This window comes from Lampetra planeri, chromosome 2 (genome assembly GCF_965212315.1).
Source record: "Lampetra planeri chromosome 2, kcLamPlan1.2.h2, whole genome shotgun sequence".
In the NCBI taxonomy this organism is placed as follows: domain Eukaryota; kingdom Metazoa; phylum Chordata; class Hyperoartia; order Petromyzontiformes; family Petromyzontidae; genus Lampetra; species Lampetra planeri.
Window position 1 is genome coordinate 30,697,963 of NC_136108.1, and position 19,169 is coordinate 30,717,131.

At 53.0% G+C, this 19,169-nt stretch overlaps 7 non-coding genes across 7 annotated transcripts; 4 read left to right on the forward strand and 3 right to left on the reverse strand.

The window, feature by feature from the left end:
• The first annotated feature begins 13,306 nt into the window (after positions 1 to 13,306).
• TRNAS-AGA (transfer RNA serine (anticodon AGA)) lies at positions 13,307 to 13,388 on the forward strand. The gene has a single exon. It is a non-coding gene; the product is annotated as a tRNA-Ser (tRNA).
• A 322-nt stretch (positions 13,389 to 13,710) lies between these two features.
• Positions 13,711 to 13,792, reverse strand: TRNAS-AGA (transfer RNA serine (anticodon AGA)). Its single transcript has one exon. It is a non-coding gene; the product is annotated as a tRNA-Ser (tRNA).
• Positions 13,793 to 14,748: 956 nt separating this feature from the next.
• On the forward strand, positions 14,749 to 14,822 carry TRNAI-AAU (transfer RNA isoleucine (anticodon AAU)). The gene has a single exon. It is a non-coding gene; the product is annotated as a tRNA-Ile (tRNA).
• A 1,085-nt stretch (positions 14,823 to 15,907) lies between these two features.
• On the forward strand, positions 15,908 to 15,989 carry TRNAS-AGA (transfer RNA serine (anticodon AGA)). Its single transcript has one exon. It is a non-coding gene; the product is annotated as a tRNA-Ser (tRNA).
• A 1,208-nt stretch (positions 15,990 to 17,197) lies between these two features.
• TRNAS-AGA (transfer RNA serine (anticodon AGA)) lies at positions 17,198 to 17,279 on the reverse strand. The gene has a single exon. It is a non-coding gene; the product is annotated as a tRNA-Ser (tRNA).
• A 688-nt stretch (positions 17,280 to 17,967) lies between these two features.
• Positions 17,968 to 18,049, forward strand: TRNAS-AGA (transfer RNA serine (anticodon AGA)). Its single transcript has one exon. It is a non-coding gene; the product is annotated as a tRNA-Ser (tRNA).
• Positions 18,050 to 18,604: 555 nt separating this feature from the next.
• TRNAS-AGA (transfer RNA serine (anticodon AGA)) lies at positions 18,605 to 18,686 on the reverse strand. Its single transcript has one exon. It is a non-coding gene; the product is annotated as a tRNA-Ser (tRNA).
• Positions 18,687 to 19,169: the final 483 nt, after the last annotated feature.

A 19,169-nucleotide genomic window follows, 5' to 3' on the forward strand; every position in this document is an offset into this window, starting at 1 on the left:
TCCACGTACGTACAGGGACTCCTCTACTTACGAACATTCGACTTACGAACTTTCAGAGATACGCACAAACCTGCCCCGTATGTCCAGTTTGCCTGTTCGGACCGTAAGTTCAACCGCCGCGCAATAGATGGCGGTGGTGGGGCACCGACACTTGCATAATGTGAAGAACCAGTGGCATCTACATCTGCAGAACATGAAGAACCAGTGGCATCTACATCTACAGAACGTGAAGAACCAAGTGGCATCTACATCTTGAGAACATGGAGAACCAGTGGCATCTACATCTGCAGAACATGAATCACCAGTGGCATCTACCGCAGATTCTCCAACTGTTAAAGCCATATTCTTAGGTTTTTTTCTCCAACTGTTAAAGCCATTCCCCGTGTTCAGTGTACATGCCTAACAACACGTTGAAAATCGACGAAGTAAAGTTGAACAAATCGACTTACGAACAGACCTCTGGAACGTAACTCGTTCGTAAGTAGATGAGTCCTTGTATGTTGGATTTCTTTCGCACTGTACGTAGCCACACCGAACGTTCCAGTGCGACAGGAGCGACTAACTTTGCCAAACATTCGTTGGTGGCATTGGCCAAACCACGCACTGTATAGCAGCAGGGCCATCCGGAACAAGTCTGGAAACGTCGGGAGACTTGCCTGGGGTTAATAAAGGGCGCAACTACTCAACTGTATATCACGTATTTCTACTTTGTGTGTAGTTCGCAATCGTTCACAGCAGCAGCATAAGCCATGGTCAATTCACTGCTGAATGAAGACCTCCTTTATAACACAATTCCTCCGATATTAGGAAGCCATTGGAGCTAAGATGCACTTTTAAATCTAGATTGAAAACTACTTAGAACTGCTTTTTGTGTTGCAGTTTATTGTCCTTCCCCCGCACCTCCGATAAGCGCGGTTGGCTAGGTACGGTGCGAACGAAGTTCAACATACGTAGTACATACGAGTCGTCGCCGTCTCTCACGGTGCTTGATCACGCGGAAGCTTCAGGATTTGGCCAGGAGATGGCAGCACAGCAAGCGGGCTCTCAACTTCTACACCGCGGATTCTGTGAGTGCGCCAGTCATCCCCGGTCCGCGTGTGCGTGGCGGATGTCGCGAACGCGGTGGGCTGTGATGGTGGTGCGGGGGGGGGGGTATTAGGAGACGTGGAGTAAATTGTGGGGATCGGCGATGGAGGGGGCCCGGGGGGGGGGGGGTTGGTTGGGGGGAGTGGGGGGGGTCCTCTGCTTTGTGTCTCGTTTCAGTCACAGCGACTGCAAAAGCGGAGGTCGCTCAATTTAGTGACTCCTACAGCCCCCCCCACCACCACAGTCTACCACCCTTCCCCACTCACCCATCACCCCCTCCCCTCCCTTACCCTCCCGTTACTCAATACATTCTCGATATTGTTTCGCGTTTGAACGCAATGGCGCTCTCTGTGCGCCAATTTTGTCCCCCTCACCCCCCAAAAAAAACCCGCACGTGCGCGCCACACGTGGCTGCGAATTGCTGCTCGGCGACTTCTGAGGACCCCCCCCCCCGACTCTCTCCCGGGGGAGAAAAACTCGCGGAGGTTCACATTCAACGAGCCCCTTTGGGCCCGGAGTGCCACACCAAGGTGTTTCACTTGTCACCGGCACCTGGATTGGCACCGGCAAAAAAACACCACAAAGCTTTGTTGTCAGTCCACCGCTGGATGGAGAGGGCCTCGCCGCATCGTATCGAGGCCTCCCCACGCTGGGGTCTGGGTTAGCAAGGACGAGAGAGGTTCGTACGTATGTTGAACTTTCGATTTAAAGCTTTCGTGACTGCAGGGATTCATATTCTTGGTTCTTTCGGTAAAGTCACGTAGAAGGGACATAATAAAAAATAAAACAATAATAAATTATCACGACGTTTCGGCTGTTTGCGTTGTGGCCGAAACGTCGTCAGCATTTTATAATGTAATTTTTATTTTATTTTTATTATTTCCGTTCTACGTGACTTTACCGAAAGAACCAATAATATGTTGAACTTCTTTCGCGCCGTACGTAGCCAACCGTTCTAATCGGAGGTGCATGGGGAAGGACACCACACTAAGGATAATAAAGCAGTTTTAAAAGAAATGAGTTTTCAATCGAGATGATTTAAAAGTGCGTAGCTCCCAGTGGCTTCCTTATGTCGGATGGAAGAGCGTTCCAGACGGCCGCAGAAGCGCATCCGAAAGCGCGCGATGCAGGTGACCGTCTTTGTTCGATGGCCAGCCCAACGTCGCTGCGAAGTTCGCGTGATGATGCCCATGCAGCACTGGTTCACATATACAGTTTCAAGTTTTTCAAGTTTCATCTATTAGGCATAGCCCTGTGAGCCATGCGGCTCTTGAGTCGGATGCAACTCTAACAAACAAACAGTACTGCACGCTTGCCATTCATTGCTGCTATAGCCATGGTCGGGAATCGAACTGAGGTCGCTGAGTTCACAGCGCAATGCATGAACTAATTTGCCGTTGCTGTTGTCACCCGAATTCCAGCTCTTCGCCGCTCATTGGGGTTATTTGGCAATGCTTCTCCACGCTGCTCAGTGCGAGTTAATGAAGGAGGGGGTGGCCCAGGACTGGTTCAGATATCACTCGCCCGGTACGCAGATTCGCCAATGCCGGGAATCGAACTCAGCTTTGTTGGGAAGTGATACCACCAGCTCACCAGAGGACCCCATTTAAAAACACGGGCAGATGAAACCCGGATTCAACTTCAAATAATACTAATTAATAATAATTAATAAGGATGTATATGTATCTAGCACTGTTTCAGGAGGGTCCTGCATTGGGTTTTCTTCTTAAGATGTTTTCAGCCAAATAATTTTCAACCAATTTTGCACCTCCGTTTAGCAAGTTTGGATACATACTGTGGAAAAAAAGTGCAACATACTTACATGAAAAATGACGAGTTGGGTTTATGATACACGACGATTAGTCCACTTGCTGTACTGCCTTCTCCTGGCGAGTATGGTACCTCGGTGCCCATGGGAAGGGAGTTTCATAACATTTGTGTGATCCACCGAGCCGAGCCTCCAAAGTGCTGGATTACAAACCACTTCCAATTCCAAATAAACGTACGCACACAAATACTGCAGTTATGCAAAGCCACGAAGACAAATATCTCCCGTATAGACATTAACAGACCGTTGGGCAACTGGTGTTACCGAGCACCTATGCAGGCCGGCACGGCACACAAGGGGGTGGGTGGCCAGCACCACGCCCGGCCGCCTTTGTAGACCGGGCAGAGGCCCAGGACCGGTTCGGAAAATCGTCACTGGTGTTGGCCGTTAGCGGGAATCGAACTCAGATGGCCGGGTTCCTAGCGCATTGCACTAACGACAACACTTCCGCTCCCCACACAGACAACACCGATACAGCCAGAAACGGGCAAATGCACACTCAGACAAACACATACAAAGACACACACACACGCAGACATATACAGACACAAATACAAAGATCCACCGTATAGACTTAACAGACTGTTGGGGCAAGTGCTGTTAGCGAGCACCTATGAAGGCCACACACACACACACGAGCGCGTGCGTTCGCGTGAGCCACACAGGGAGGCATTGAAACGCACAGTCGCCAATGCAATAATTAAGATTATTTACGGGAGCCCATATGTCGCGCGCACTCGCGTGTAAATCTAGACATTGTTTTGCCCCAAACAATCCAGGCCGAGTTTGACGCCGCGGGGTGCTAATCGTCAGTTCGTCTCAACACACGCGCCGGGAATTCGCTAATGACGCCGAGCGGGCGCGTGTGTTTATTTGCAATGGGGCAGCGAGGAGAAGTGCGGGTGGGGGGTTGGGGGGGGTGTGTAATGCGGGGTGGGTGGGGGGTGCAGAGAGGTGTGGGTAATGAGATGGGGAGGTGGAGAGAGGTTGACGGGGAGCGTTCGTCTCGCAGCGCTGCGCCACGAACCCGGCGAAACCCCCGGGGTTCGATTCCCGCTCACGGCCACCAACACCCGTTGAGGGTAAGTGGCGAATATCTGAAGCGGTCCTGGGCCTCCCCTAGGTCGACTCAGCCCCAAATGGGTACCCGGTGCGGTGTGTAAACCATCGCCACTGGGTAGCGCGCTAATGGTTGTTTTGCTGAGCCGAGAAGTCATGCAGCCCTGCAATTGCCTCCCCACGCCACTGCTGGTGGAAGGACCTCCAAGCGAGGAAGCTCTCGACAAACTCTCTCTGGGACAAGGGTACCTTGGCCTACTCTTTCACGCTCGTCAGACGGCTTGGAGCCGACCCACGAACAGCAGTGCACCCATTCATGCTGCTGGGTAGACGGTGGCGAGCGAGCGAGCGAGGATAGAGAAACACGCCCCATTGTTTAATCCACCGGGTGATCAAATTGAACCGGCTTCCTCAGGATTGCGAATCGAGAGTGACGGTCACCTTGGCGCCCAAACGGTAGCAGTGTTTCGGTGAGTAGAGCGCCTCCCATGAGCACGGTTGGCGACGTACGGTGCGAAAGAAGTTCAACACACGTAGAGGCATTGCTTCATATCAGGCAGAACAACAAACCCGGCACGCTGTTCCGGAAGATATCCTGGGCACGCCGCGCATCCATAATGTCGCGTCTTCTTCTTATTCTCCTCCTTCTTCTTCCTTCATACGGCTGATGGTGTAGACGCAGACGACAGTTTCACATTCAATCGGTCAAGCCCAGGCCACCGCGTTAGTCGCTGCTATGTTTCATTCGTATTTGTGAATCGGACATCGCGTCGCTCGACGTTGTGCACGGTCTCTGTTCTGGATGACCACGGTCGCGGCGCACTACTGGAGAGTTTTACAATTTTCAAATTTGTGCATCAGGTGTCCGCATCTGCCGTGGTGGTTTTTTGTGTTTGTTTGTGACGGATGCGGTTTAGGGTGGACCATGAGCTTCGTGGGAGATCAAACCCAGGGATTATATCACGTGACAGGAGGCTACGGGGTCCACGTGTAATACATCTGGACGCGAATCGCCTCTGGTGCGGGACTCACCCACCCACCCACCCCAGCCACGTCTCACCCACCCACCCCACTCACGTCTCACCTCTTCTCCATCACCACCCTACTATACTCACGCCTCCCCACACACTCCAGATTCCACCCTCCCCACCAATCCACCCCCCGTGCCCCCCACCCCCGTTCCCTACCACCCCCCCCCCCGCGCGCCCCACAGACACCCTCAGCAGCTCCAAATTACCGCCACTATTTTCGTCCTCAGCTGCTTTTTTTTTCTTTAAGGATCTCTGTGACCCCGAGACACCTTGTGTGTCGGGCAGAGGTCGCCAGGGGTCACGCGCGAAACAGCCGCTTACGAGAAACGGTTTGGCTTTAATGGGCTCGCTGTGTTTTCACTCCATTTGCCGCTCTCTCCCCTCTCTCTCTCTCCCTTGCCTGTTGCCTCTCCCCCTCCTACTGTCGCGTTTTTTCTCATTCTCTCGCTCTCTCGTCATCAGTCTCTATTCGTTTTCGACATAGAGAGAGTGAGGGGAAACACAAAAAATGCATCAGCAGCAGGAGTTTACAAAAGTTTTTTTTAGAGACAGAGATCAGCCTCGACTCTGTTCTCGCGTATCGCAAGATCAAACTTTTTTTTAAAAAAAGTTTTGCTGGCTGGCTGGCCAGCGAGCGCGCGGTGACGTCACCACGCACATATTTCGTGATGACGTCACCCGCATCCCACAGCGTTGGGTTCGTGCGTCGCGCCGACGTGACGCCTCCCCGTCGCCACCCACCCCACCCCCTCCCCACCCCCTCCCCACCCCCTCCCCACCCCCTCCCCACCCCCACCCTCCACTCAGGCCGTGCATCCCGCGCAAGTACACGGGCAACGCAAAGTGCTGTAATTGTGACAATATCTGGATTCAAAATGATCGACCTCCATGGCGCCAAGATGACGGCGTTATTTGTTTTTTTTTTAAAGGCTGCTTGGATTCCTGAGTTTCGGCTAATTCTGACGAACTTCTGGCTGATTGTTCTTGGAGTCAAACAACACTCGACCCCCCCCCACCCCTCCCGCCATAGAAATGTGGAATTCCCTGCACTGTCTCAGGCTGTCTGAATGGCCAGCCACCAGCATGTGTCCTTTGTTTCAAGTCGTCCGCGTGGTCTGTGCTTTAATTAATCTCGTTACAGCCTCGTGTCTGCCTCAATGAGTCTCACGTGTGCGCTGTCTCACTCCTGACTCTCTCCCCCCCCCCGACTAACCTCTACCTCCCTCCCCCCCTTGCTCTCTGATCGCTGTTTATTCTCTCACCTCTCTCTCTCCTCTCGTCCGCGCGCTACAATCGACGGGAATCTCGAGGGACCAGGGAATTCCTTCACCATTAACTTAGTCACGCCATGTCCACGTCGTAATCACGCTCACCCCTCCCCTCACCTCCCCCATCATTCTCTCCACCCCCAGACTCACCATCCTCACCCCTCCACTCACCATCCCTCACCTCTCCCATGATTCTTTCCACCCTCACACTCACCATCCCTCACCTCTCCCATCATTCTCTCCACCCCTACACTCACCATCCTCACCCCTCCCATCATTGTTTCCACCCTCACACTCACCATCCTCACCCCTCCACTCACCATCCCTCACCTCTCCCATCATTCTCTCCACCCCTACACTCACCATCCTCACCCCTCCCATCATTCTTTCCACCCTCACACTCACCATCCTCACCCCTCCCCTCACCATCTCTCACCTCTCCCATCATTCTCTCCACCCCTACACTCATCATCCCTCACCTCCCCCATCATTCTCTCCACCCCCAGACTCACCATCCTCACCCCTCCCCTCATTCGTTCCACACTCACTATCCTCACCCCTCCACTCACCATCCCTCACCTCTCCCATCATTCTTTCCACCCTCACACTCACCATCCTCACCCCTCCACTCAACATCCCTCACCTCTCCCATCATTTTTTCCACCCTCACACTCACCATCCTCACCCCTCCACTCACCATCCCTCACCTCTCCCATCATTCTCTCCACCCCTACACTCACCATCCTCACCCCTCCCCTCACCATCCTCACTCGTTCACTCACCACCCTCACTCGTTCACTCACCACCCTCACTGACATCCGATCATCATCTTCCTCACCACTCGACTTCTCACGCTTTGTCACTGTGCGTGTGTGGCCATGCAGACTCGTGGGCCAAATGCTGTTAGCGAGCACCTATTAAGTCCATCGTAGCGCATGTCGATGCAGTTATGTATCTGTGAAAAAGAGCTTTATAGCGCATCGGATTCCTCCAGTAGAAACAAACATTCAGATTCTGATGTGCAGTATGTTGAACTTCTTTCGCACCGTACGTAACTTAACCGTGCATTACGCCCGGCCGCCTTTATCTCCCCACTGCTCATGTTAATTGGGAGCACAGCACATAAAGGTTCCGCGCACTGAGTTCACATTCGCGGCCACGGTCAACATCAGTGGCGAGTTTCGGTTTATTTGTGTTTAAACCAAAGGTGATCTAATTTGTGTTAAGAGTGCCCCGGGGGGGGGGGGCATGAGCCTGGCTGTCAGTTGGGGCGATGATTACTGCCGCTGCCGTGCGTCTCTATAATCCCCCCACCCCAAATTTGAGCAATTTGCGGAGTCATTTTCGAATTTGCCAAAATGCGGAGCCTGACGCCGGCCCACAGATTTGGGCCTTTCTCCGGCGAATGACGCCGCTGTGGATGTTTAACGTCGCCCGCACATGCGGGAACGGCGACGTTGTTACCCTGGGCATTGACCTCCTCGGAAAGTGCTTCCCAGCTGGTATCTCACACGGGGTCCTCCAGACGGTGCCGGATGATCCTAGTAGCACAAGTAGCTACACGTGTAGTAGTAGCTGCTACTACTACACGTGCCGCCGCTGTAGTAGTAGCTACTACTACACGTGCCGCCGCTGTAGTAGTAGCTACTACTACACGTGTAGTAGTAGCTACTACTACTACACGTGTAGTAGTAGTAGCTACGGGCCCCGGTCTTTCAAGGGCCCCGCGCTAAATGCTTTCAAGCTATCAATTCCGGTTCAGTGATTCTGCACTTGCTCTATTGCCATAGTACTATACCGCCTTCAACTTTTATGAACAACTGGGTGTTTTAGGTTAGCGATTTGTCGTATTATCTGGTTGTATCGCAAGTGAAAAAATACAATTACTTTACTATGCAAGTTAAAAATGTATGTGTTTTTTTTATTTAGGGCCCCTTTGTAACTAATGCTACAGGCCCCGCACTAGTTTAATCCGGCACTGGTCCCAGGCATCCCCCTGCCCCGTCGAACGTCGTCACCGGGAAGACGAAGACGGCCGGCAGGCGTTGGTGTTTCCCAAATCACCTCCTCGTGCACCGCATCGGCCCTTAATAGGTGCTCGCAAACAAGCGCTTGCCGTAACAGGCTGCGTTGGTCACACTCTCCCCTCACTCCCCTCCCCCTCCGCTCTCCACCCCCCCGCTCTCCCCCCCCCCCCCGCTCCCCCCCCCCCCCGCTCCCCCCCCCCCGCTCTCCCCCCCCCCCCGCTCTCCCCCCCCCCCCCGCTTTCCCCCCCCCGCTCTCCACCCCCGCTCTCCCCCCCCGCTCTCCACCCCCGCTTTCCCCCCCCCCGCTCTCCCCCCCCCGCTCTCCTCCCCCCCGCTCTCCCCCCCCCCCCCGCTCTCCCCCCCCCCCCCCGCTCTCCCCCCCCCGCTCTCTCCTCCCCCGCTCTCTCCCCCACCGCTCTCTCCCCACCCGCTCCCCCCCCTGCTCTCCCCCCCCCCCCCCGCTCTCCCCCCCCGCTCTCCCCCCCCGCTCTCCCCCCTCGCTCTCCCCTGCCTCTCCCCTCACTCTCTCTTCCCTCTCCCCTCACTCTACCTTCACTCTCCCCTCACTCTCCCCTGCCTCTCCCTTCACTCTCCCCCCACTCTCCCCTCACTCTCCCCTCACACTCCCCTGCCTCTCCCTTCACTCTCCCTCACTCTCCCCTGCCTCTCCCCCTACTCTCCCTTCACTCTCCCCTGCCTCTCCCCCCACTCTCCCCTCACTCTCCCCTGCCTCTCCCTTCACTCTCCCCTCACTCTCCCCCCACTCTCCCCTCACTCTCCCCCCACTCTCCCCTCACTCTCCCCCCACTCTCCCCCCACTCTCCCCTCACTCTCCCCACGCTCTCCCCCCGCTCTCCCCCCACTCTCCCCCTCTCCCCTCACTCTCCCCTAACTCTCCCCTGCCTCTCCCTTCACTCTCCCCTCACTCTCCCCTGCCTCTCCCCTGCCTCTCCCCCCACTCTCCCCTCACTCTCCCCTCACTCTCCTCTCACTCTCCCCTCACTCTCCCCTGCCTCTCCCCTCACTCTCCCCTGCCTTTCCCCTGCCTCTCCCTTCACTCTCCCCTCACTCTCCCCCCACTCTCCCCTCACTCTCCCCCCACTCTCCCCCCACTCTCCCCTCCTCTCCCCCCACTCTCCCCCCACTCTCCCCCCACTCTCCCCTCACTCTCCCCTCACTCTCCCCTCACTCTCCCCCGCCTCTCCTCTGCCTCTCCCCCCACTCTCCCCTCACTATCCCCTCACTCTCCTCTGCCTCTCCCCTCACTCTCCCCTCACTCTCCCCTGCCTCTCCCCTCACTCTCCCCTGCCTCTCCCCTGCCTCTCCCTTCACTCTCCCCTCACTCTCCCCTCACTCTCCCCTCACTCTCCCCTCACTCTCCCCCCACTCTCCCCTCACTCTCCCCTCACTCTCCCCTCACTCTCCCCTGCCTCTCCCCTCACTCTCCCCTCACTCTCCCCTGCCTCTCCCCTGCCTCTCCCTTCACTCTCCCCTCACTCTCCCCCCACTCTCCCCTCACTCTCCCCCCACTCTCCCCTCACTCTCCCCCTACTCTCCCCTCACTCTCCCCTCACTCTCCCCTGCCTCTCCCCTCACTCTCCCCTGCCTCTCCCCTGCCTCTCCCTTCACTCTCCCCTCACTCTCCCCCCACTCTCCCCTCACTCTCCCCCCACTCTCCCCTCACTCTCCCCCCACTCTCCCCCCACTCTCCCCTCACTCTCCCCTCACTCTCCCCTCACTCTCCCCCGCCTCTCCCCCGCCTCTTTCCTGCCTCTCCCTTCACTCTCCCCTAACTCTCGCCTCGTCTGGGCATCGTCAGTTGTCAGTGCTGGGAAAGTGCTCACAGCTGAGAGTGACAAATGAACATTAGTACCTCAACATAGACATATGCCTACCTATATAATGCTTGCCTACCTGAACCGTATTCACCTAACTACATACCTATCTACCTACCCATAACTATCTAATCATTCACTTAACTACCTAATGCCTCTCTACTCACCGCGACCCCACATCACCTCCATACGCACCCACCTAACTGCACAACTGGACACCTGATTACCCACCAATTAATAAATTAATCTACCTGCCTACCTAGGCACGTGGCCATTTCTCGCCTTGTGTTTCTCTTTCCTCTCCCCGTTCTCCCTACATCTCCTTCTCTCTCTCGCTGCCTCTGCCTGCCTCTCCTCATCTCTCCCTACTTCTCCCTCTCTTTTTCTTGTTTCTTTCTCTCTGTCTCTCTCTCCCTGCCTCTCCCAATCTCTCACTGCTTCTTTTTCTCTCTCTCCCTGTCTTCTCTCTCCCTGCCTCTCCCGCTCTCGTCTGCTGCAGTGTTGATGTTGGCGCGAGGAGCGCGGCTCGTGTCAAGGGTTCAACACGCGCGGCACGTGGCTTCAAAGAGACGCGCGCTTTCACACAGACACACTTACATTAACATACACAGTTACATTAACATACACACAGACACACACAGTTACATTAACATACACACAGACACAGTGACATTAACATACACACAGACAGAGTTACATTAGCATACACACAGACAGAGTTACATTAACATACACACAGACAGAGTTACATTAACACTTACATTAACATACATACACACAAACACACACAGTTACATTAACATACACACAGACAGAGTTACATTAACATACACACAGACACACTTACATTAACATACATACACACAAACACACACAGTTACATTAACATACACACAGACACACGCACTTACATTAACATACACACAGACACAGTTACATTAACATACACACAGACACACACAGTTACATTCACATACACACAGACACGGTGACATTAACATACACACAGACACACACAGTTCCATTAACATACACACAGACACACACGTTAATAAAGACAAAGATCCCCCGTGTAGCCATAACACACTGTTGGGACAACTGCTGTTAGCAAGCACCTATGAAGGCCGGGGATGGGTGGACAACATCACGCCCGGCCGCCTTTGTCTCCCCAGTGGCGATGTTTACTCACCGCACCCGGTACCCGTTTCAAGTCTGAGTCGACCGAGAGGAAAGGCTCAAGATCGTGCGCTCACCACGACACTACCGCTCCCTCCCCCCCCCGGCCACAATCACGCAGATTCACACGGTGAGCCAATGGTCTCGTCTCACTCAGAGTACGTGCAGGAAGCTCGCCCTATATACATTGCCCATCGCTTCGTGGTTATTCATGAACCAACATTCTTACGTGCGTCAGAGCCGTGTGCATATTTCTAAATTGAAGTCGAATTGAGAACTCATTAACAGACGGCCCGTTTGATCCCCCCCCCCCCCGCCGCTGCCTCGGCCCACCTCCCCTATAATTTAATGGGATTGAGCATGAGAGGGGACAGCGTTGGGGCACGGTGGGTGGTGGATGGGCGGCGGTTCCCACAAACAATCAACTCCCACTCCCGATGCATCATCACTCCCCCACCACCACCACCGCCGCCGCCTCCACCAAAGACAAATATCCCCCATATAGCCTGTGCTGTTATCGAGCACCTATGAATGCCGGCACGGCACGCGAGGGGGTGGGTGGCCAACACCACGCCCGGCCGCCTTTGTCTCCCCAGTGGCGATGATTACACACCGCACCAGGTACTAATTTGAGGCTGGGTCGACCTAGGGGATATTCGTCCCTACCCTGACTGGTGGTGGTGGCCGTGAGCGGGAATCGAACTCGGGTCGCCGGGATCGTAGCGCGGGTACTCATTTGAGGCTGAGTCGACCCAGGGGAGGTCCTCCGCTGCCACCACCACCATCACCATAACAACCGCTGCCCGTCTATGACCCCCCACCCTCCACCCAGCATTGCGTGTCTTCATTGATAATCTCAGGATAAAGATTTACCCGCTAATAAAATGCTTGACTGGGCTGATCCAAGTAATGGGAATTGCGTTGCTAGGAGACTAGCCACAACCTTCGGGTAAAAATCGCCCAACTTTCTCAACACAAAGACAAAGATCCCCTCCGCCCCATGTGGCCTCAACAGGCTGTTGGGGCAAGTGTTGGAAACGAGCAGCAGCACCCTATCAAGGCCTGGATGGTGCTGGCTGTTCATCACAATCATCGTCAGAATTAGCAGCAGCGGCCGCACACCTGTGACAATTCACGCACTGTCCAAACGTGATGATGATGACGATCGACATCGTGCATTGTCCGTCATCATCATCATTAGCCACGGTCTGTCATCAATCATTATCATAATCAGCTTGACGAGCAGCAACGGCCTCACCAGCCTTAATCTAACGGTGAATAGCATCTGCTCATGATGATGCTGCTGCTGTTGATTATGACGGTAACGGATAATATATTTATTTTCATTTTTTACTTTGGGCACCAAAATTGTTGGGCACGAATATTCCCTCTTTGTACATTTGGCCATTTAAAATGTGTTATCTGGTGCTTAATTTAAACGCGACCTTACCTAGTCGATACGCATCAATCATCAGGTACTTGATCGAAGAGTGTGACCCTTAAAAGCTGAGAGAAAAACACGCGACAAGAGCGCTTCCAATTACAAAAAACTCAATACACTCGTGCCAGGCTAGGTGCGCTTTTATGGAGTCAATCTCGCTGGCAAAGGGTCACGGGGACTTTCCCAGGTGGGTAAACCTTCATCCAGCAGTGGATAAGACGTAACTGACTGCAGTCAAAGGCTACGGCTACTGTTGCTACTGTTGTTGCCGCTGCTCACGATGATCGACAATGACTGATGATGGCAAATTGCTGCTGCTAATTGTGGTGATGGCGATGATTGTCATAAACATTGGTGAATGGTGATGTTGACTGAACTAGTGGAGGTCCAGTGGGCTCTGACACTGTGGAGGTCAAGTAGACTGTGACAGTGTGGAGGTCCACAGTGGGCTCTGACACTGCACAGCTGCACGCATTCCCCGTGCAGTGGCAGCTGCTGTTGATGGCCCCGATGCCACGCGAGTCTCGGCAAGGCCTCCACCTGTGCAGGTGCAAGGTAGTCGTGGCCGAGCGGTTAAGGCGATGAACTAGAAATCCATTGGGGTTTCCCTGCGCAGGTTCGAATCCTGCCGACTACGCAAATAATATACTTTTAGATTAATTGTTAGATTTAAAATTCACTTACGTGTATTCTATATTGAGAAGAAAACGTATTTTGTATATAAATATGCGACGATTATTATTGTAAGCCTGTCCTACATTTTTGTCAACATGTGCGTTTCATAAACTCGTGATTTATTTTCCCAAAAAGAATCGCCTGCTCCAAACTGTTGCGTTTCTTGATTGTCAATGCGATGTCTCCGATGCCTGGAACTCAGTGCAATTTAAAGCGTGCCTTTCTCCACGCTTCTGAGTGTCCATCGTGTGTGGTTTATTTCAAGCAAAGTAAAAATAATATCACGTAGTCGGCAGGATTCGAACCTGCGCGGGGAGACCCCAATGGATTTCTAGTCCATCGCCTTAACCGCTCGGCCACGACTACCCCACAGCCTTGTACCTGCACAGGTGCGACTCAACGTGGCATCGGAGCCATCGACGGCAGCACAGGCGATGCGTGCAGCTGCGGAATGTCAGAACCCAAATAGACCTCCAGTGTCGATGCGCTGTCCAGTCAACATCACCATTAGCCAATGTTCATCACAATCATCGTCAGAATTAGCAGCAGCAGCAGCCAATTGCCACCGTCATCCACAACCATTCTCGATAATCGCGAGCAGCAGCAGCAACAGTAAAAACAGTAGCCGCTGTCCACAGCCATGGTCAGTCACGCCCTATCCACTGCTGGATGAAGGTCTCCCCACCGGGATTTGTCCCGTGACCTTTTTGTCAGCGAGCCTTCGTCGCTTTATGTCGGCCTAAACTGTGAACCTAGCCTGGCGCAAGTGCCGTGACGATGTCACCGTCACATTGCGTTGAACGGTTTGATGCCGTTGTGTGTCTCTGTGGGTGGCGAGCGGTGGCGCAGCGGTTAGCGCACTGCGCTCCGAACTCGACGAACCAAGTTCGAACACCGCTCACAGCCAACAAGGGTGACGATTATCTGAGCCGGTCCCTGGGCCTGTCTTACGTAGACTCAGCCTTATAAAAAATGTATACAGTGTGCCGTGGTTGAACAAACCCGAGAGGACAACCAAAGGAATGACGTGGATCATGGCATCGCAGAACCTTGAGGGATGTCGATTGCTGCCACGCGCCTCTGGGAGGCCCGTATTCACTCACTGCTAACTATTTTAATTTCACCAGATAAGGCCCACTGAACTATGTAGCTCTTTTTTCAGAAGTGACCTGGCTATCACAAATGAAGTGGCTTATCACGTGGACATTTATAGTCGCCAAATATCACCAATGGGGAGACAAAGGCGGCCGGGTGTGGTTGTTGGCTACCCATCTCCCGTGATGTGCCTTGTCGGCCTTCATCACGTGCTCGCAAACGGAACTGGCCGGTTAGCTCAGTTGGTTAGAGCGTGGTGCTAATAACGCCAAGGTCGCGGGTTCGATCCCCGTACGGGCCATTGAATTTTATTTATTTTGCAAGCAGCGATGGTCGAGTGATTCGTCTGTTACAGTCCACACCAATACCTCGTGCGCCGCACCAGCTTCAAACAGGTGCTCGCAAACAGCCCTCGCGCCGGAAGTCTGTTGTATGTGCGTATGTTGAACTTATTTTTCTAATTTATTTTATTTTATACCTACGTGACTTTACCGAAAGAGCCAAAGAGTATGTTGAACTTCTTTCGCACCATACGTAGCCAACCGTGCGAACAGGACGTGCGGGTAAAAGGGTACACGGGGGAACGGGGGGGGGGGGGTAATCTATTGTCCTATTGACAAGTCGTGTGCTGATGCATAGGTCACAAGTGACAATTCTCCGGACCGGTCCTAGGGCTCCCCTAGGTCAATTCGGCCTCAATTGACCACTTGGTGCGGTGTGTAAATATTGTGTACCTTGCACCTGCACAGGTGGAGGCCTTGCCGAGACTCGCGTGGCATCGAAGCCATCAACAGCAGCTGCCACAGCACGGGGAATGCGTGCAGCTGTGCAGTGTCAGAGCCCGCTGGACCTACACAGTGTTGATGCACTAAGGAAGCATGATGATTGTGGTGATCACCATCAGCCATTGTCTATCATCATAATTATCACCATCGACCTTTGTCTCTCATTAATCACCACAACCACCACCATCAGGAGGACTAGCCACAGTATAAACAGATATTTTTTCCATCATTTCATGATTATCTTCATCAGTTGCAGCACTCGCCAATGTACATCTGTATCATCCATTATCCATTGTCCATTATGATGATCAGTCACCTCGTTCATATTCACTATCGCCAAGTTTGATGGACTTCTTAATCCTCATCATCCTCATCCGTCATCAACATCATTAGTATATTCATCAACAGCGACCGTTATATTTTAACGGCACGATGAATGCTGCTGTCGTTGCTACTGAAGCTGATTATGATAATGATTAACAACAGACCGTGGCTATTGATGATGACGGACAATGCACAATGACGATCGACATCAACGAGGATGGACAGTGCGCGAATTGTCACAGGTGTGTGGTCAGCAACGCACGGGTGAAAATGCAAAGTAGTCGTGGCCGAGCGGTTAAGGCGATGGACTAGAAATCCATTGGGGTCTCCCCGCGCAGGTTCGAATCCTGCCGACTACGCAATAATTTTGTTCTCTTTATTCTCCCTTTTTTTCTGAAAGCACGTGCAGAATTTGCAGAGAGACTCGTGATGATGAGATGAGCAGAGATGACGGACGATGGACGAGACGGGTAATGAGATGGCAGCATAAAAGGAGCAAAACTCTCCAGAGAGGCGACCGCTGATGAGAGCAGAGAGTAAGATGATGGTCTGCACCAAACGGTGTCAACCAAACTAGTCCGTTATCCAGCAGTAGATAGATCACGGATGATGATGTATAAATGGCTCAATCTGCCTATCTGGCCTCTCTATGTGCTATGCAGAAGGATCATTGCAGGAAACTTCGCCTGTTAAATATTGTTTAATACGGGTAAGAACAACAGTTCCACACAGCCCACCAGGGATTATTTGTCCGTCTATCTGTCGTGCATAGCCCCGCCCCACCAGAGCCCTCTCATTGGCTCGGGGGCGCCGACCAATGGGAGCGGTGGGTTGGGGTTTGTAGAAGGGGGGGTTAGTGGTGGGGGGGGGCACCGCCGCGACTCGGGCCAATGAGGAGACGCGCGATGTTGCTTTCACAAAATGGAACTGGGGGAGGGTGGCTCCATTCATAAAATGGAAGCCTTGAAAATAAAAAAGCGGATCTTTTTGCCTCGTGTTTCTTTCAACATTACCAGCCTTAAGGTGATTCGTTTGGGGGTGGGAGGGGTGGGGCTGGGTGGAGAGGGGAGGGTGGGGAGGGGCTGGGTGTGGAGGGAGGGGCTAGGTGGGGAGGGGACGGTAGGGAGGGTGGGGAGGGGCTGGGTGGGGAGGGTGGGGCTGGGTGGAAGGTGAGAGGGGTAAGGCTGGGTGGGGAGGGGCTGGTCACCCCGTGGTGCCCTTTTAAAACTCAATATTTTACTGGCACACTCCACTACACTTATACAGGTAGGAGCAACAGGTTCCACACTGCCCACCAGGAATTATTTATCTGTCGTGCACGAATGCGCTGTCCAACCAAGTTCCTACCTGCCCACTCCGAAGGAACATGTTGCAGTGAAAATGTCTGCTGGATAAGCGCCTCCCAAAGCTGTCGTCCGTCTTCATGATCTTGTGATGCCACAATTTCATCTCACCCCGGCACGCGTCTCGGGCACGTTCTCTGCTTGGGCTGCAATTCCATCAAGAGTCTCATCCGGATAATTTACGTGTAAACAAAAAATGTTCGAGTTAAGGAAAACACTTATTGCGTAGTCGGCAGGATTCGAACCTGCGCGGGGAGACCCCAATGGATTTCTAGTCCATCGCCTTAACCGCTCGGCCACGACTACCTTGCACCTGCGATTTCACATGTGCGTAGCTGACCACACACCTGTGAATTAATTCGCGAACTTTACATCCTCGTTGATGTCCATCGTCATCGTGCATTGTCCGTCATCATCAATAGCCACGGTCTGTTGTCAATCATCATAATCAGCTTCAGTAGCAACGGCATCAGCAGCATTCATCGTGCCGTTAAAATATAATGGTTGCTGTTGATGATTATGCTAATGATGTTGATGACGGATGAGGATGATGAGGATTAAGAAGTCCATCAATCTTGGCGATAGTAAATATGAACGAGGTGACTGATGATCAGAATGGACAATGGATAATGGATGATGAAGATGCACATTGGCGAGTGCTGCAACTGATGAAGATAATCATGAAATGATGGAAAAAATGTCTGGTGCTACTCTTGCTAGTCCTCGTGATGGTGGTGGTTGTGGTGATTAATGAGAGACAAAGGTCGATGGTGATAATAATGATGATAGACAATGGCTGATGGCGATCACCACAATGATCATGGTTCTTCAGTGCATCAACACTGTGGAGGTCAAGTAGACTGTGACAGTGTGGAGGTCCACAGTGGGCTCTGACACTGCACAGCTGCACGCATTCCCCGTGCTGTGGCAGCTGCTGTTGATGGATCCGATGCCACGCGAGTCTCGGCAAGGCCTCCACCTATACAGGTGCAAGGTAGTCGTGGCCGAGCGGTTAAGGCGATGGACTAGAAATCCATTGGGGTCTCCCCGCGCAGGTTCGAGTCCTGCCGACTACGTGGGTTTATCCTTTTTTACCACTTTTACCACTTTTGCCACTTTTTTATTCACACATGCTAGTGCAGAGATAGGCAAATGGCAGTGTATTGTCGTCAATTGTCAAGAGATTTGTGATGAGAGGTCATGACGGCCGATGTCTGAAAATGGCAATTCCAGCCAGAGACGCTTTCAGGACTGAGATGGAGTTGTTGGGTCACAAGAGCGACTGCTTTGAGAGGCATTTATCCAGCAGAAGACTTCACTGCATTAAAAAACATATTTAACCTTCGACGTTTCGGGCAATGACCCTCTTCACAGCACAGAGAGAGGCCAGAGAGGTTAATTGAACCATGTGCGCTTCATCATCATGACGGGCTCGTTTGGTTTTCACCGTCTCTCGCAGTCCATCATCTCACTCTCACCTCTCATCAGTCGTCGTCCTCTCAGGAGAGTTTCGCTACTTTCAGGCTGCGATCTCATCACCAGTCTCGTCCATCGACCGTCATCTCTCCTCATCTCATCATTATGATCTCGTGCGCGAAGAAAAGAAAAACGGAAAAATATTATAAGCATCGCGTAGTCGGCAGGATTCGAACCTGCGCGGGGAGACCCCAATGGATTTCTAGTCCATCGCCTTAACCGCTCGGCCACGACTACCTTGTACCTGTACAGGTGGAGGTCTTGCCGAGACTCGCGTGGCATCGGAGCCATCAACAGCAGCTGCCACTGCACGGGAAATGCGTGCAGCTGTGCAGTGTCAGAGCCCGCTGGACCTTCACAGTGTTGATGCACTGAGGAAGCATGATGATTGTGGTGATCGCCATCAGCCATTGTCTATCATCATAATTATAATCATCATCCTATTTCTATCATTATTCACCAGCACCATCAGCAGAAGTGGGTTAGTGAGTGACTGAGCTAGCCAGTGAGTGGGAGAGTGAGCGAGCAAGTGGGGAGGGAGGGAGTGAGTGAGCGGGGGGAGTGATTGAATGTGTGAGCGAGCGAGCGAGTGGGGGAGGGATGTATGGAGGGAGAGTGACTGTTCCCATCAAAGGCATCGGAGCGCTCCGTGCAGTCGGAACTCAAAAATTGACATTTCCTGCAATTCCGAGCACCCCCGTCCGCCCTCCCCTCCCCCCA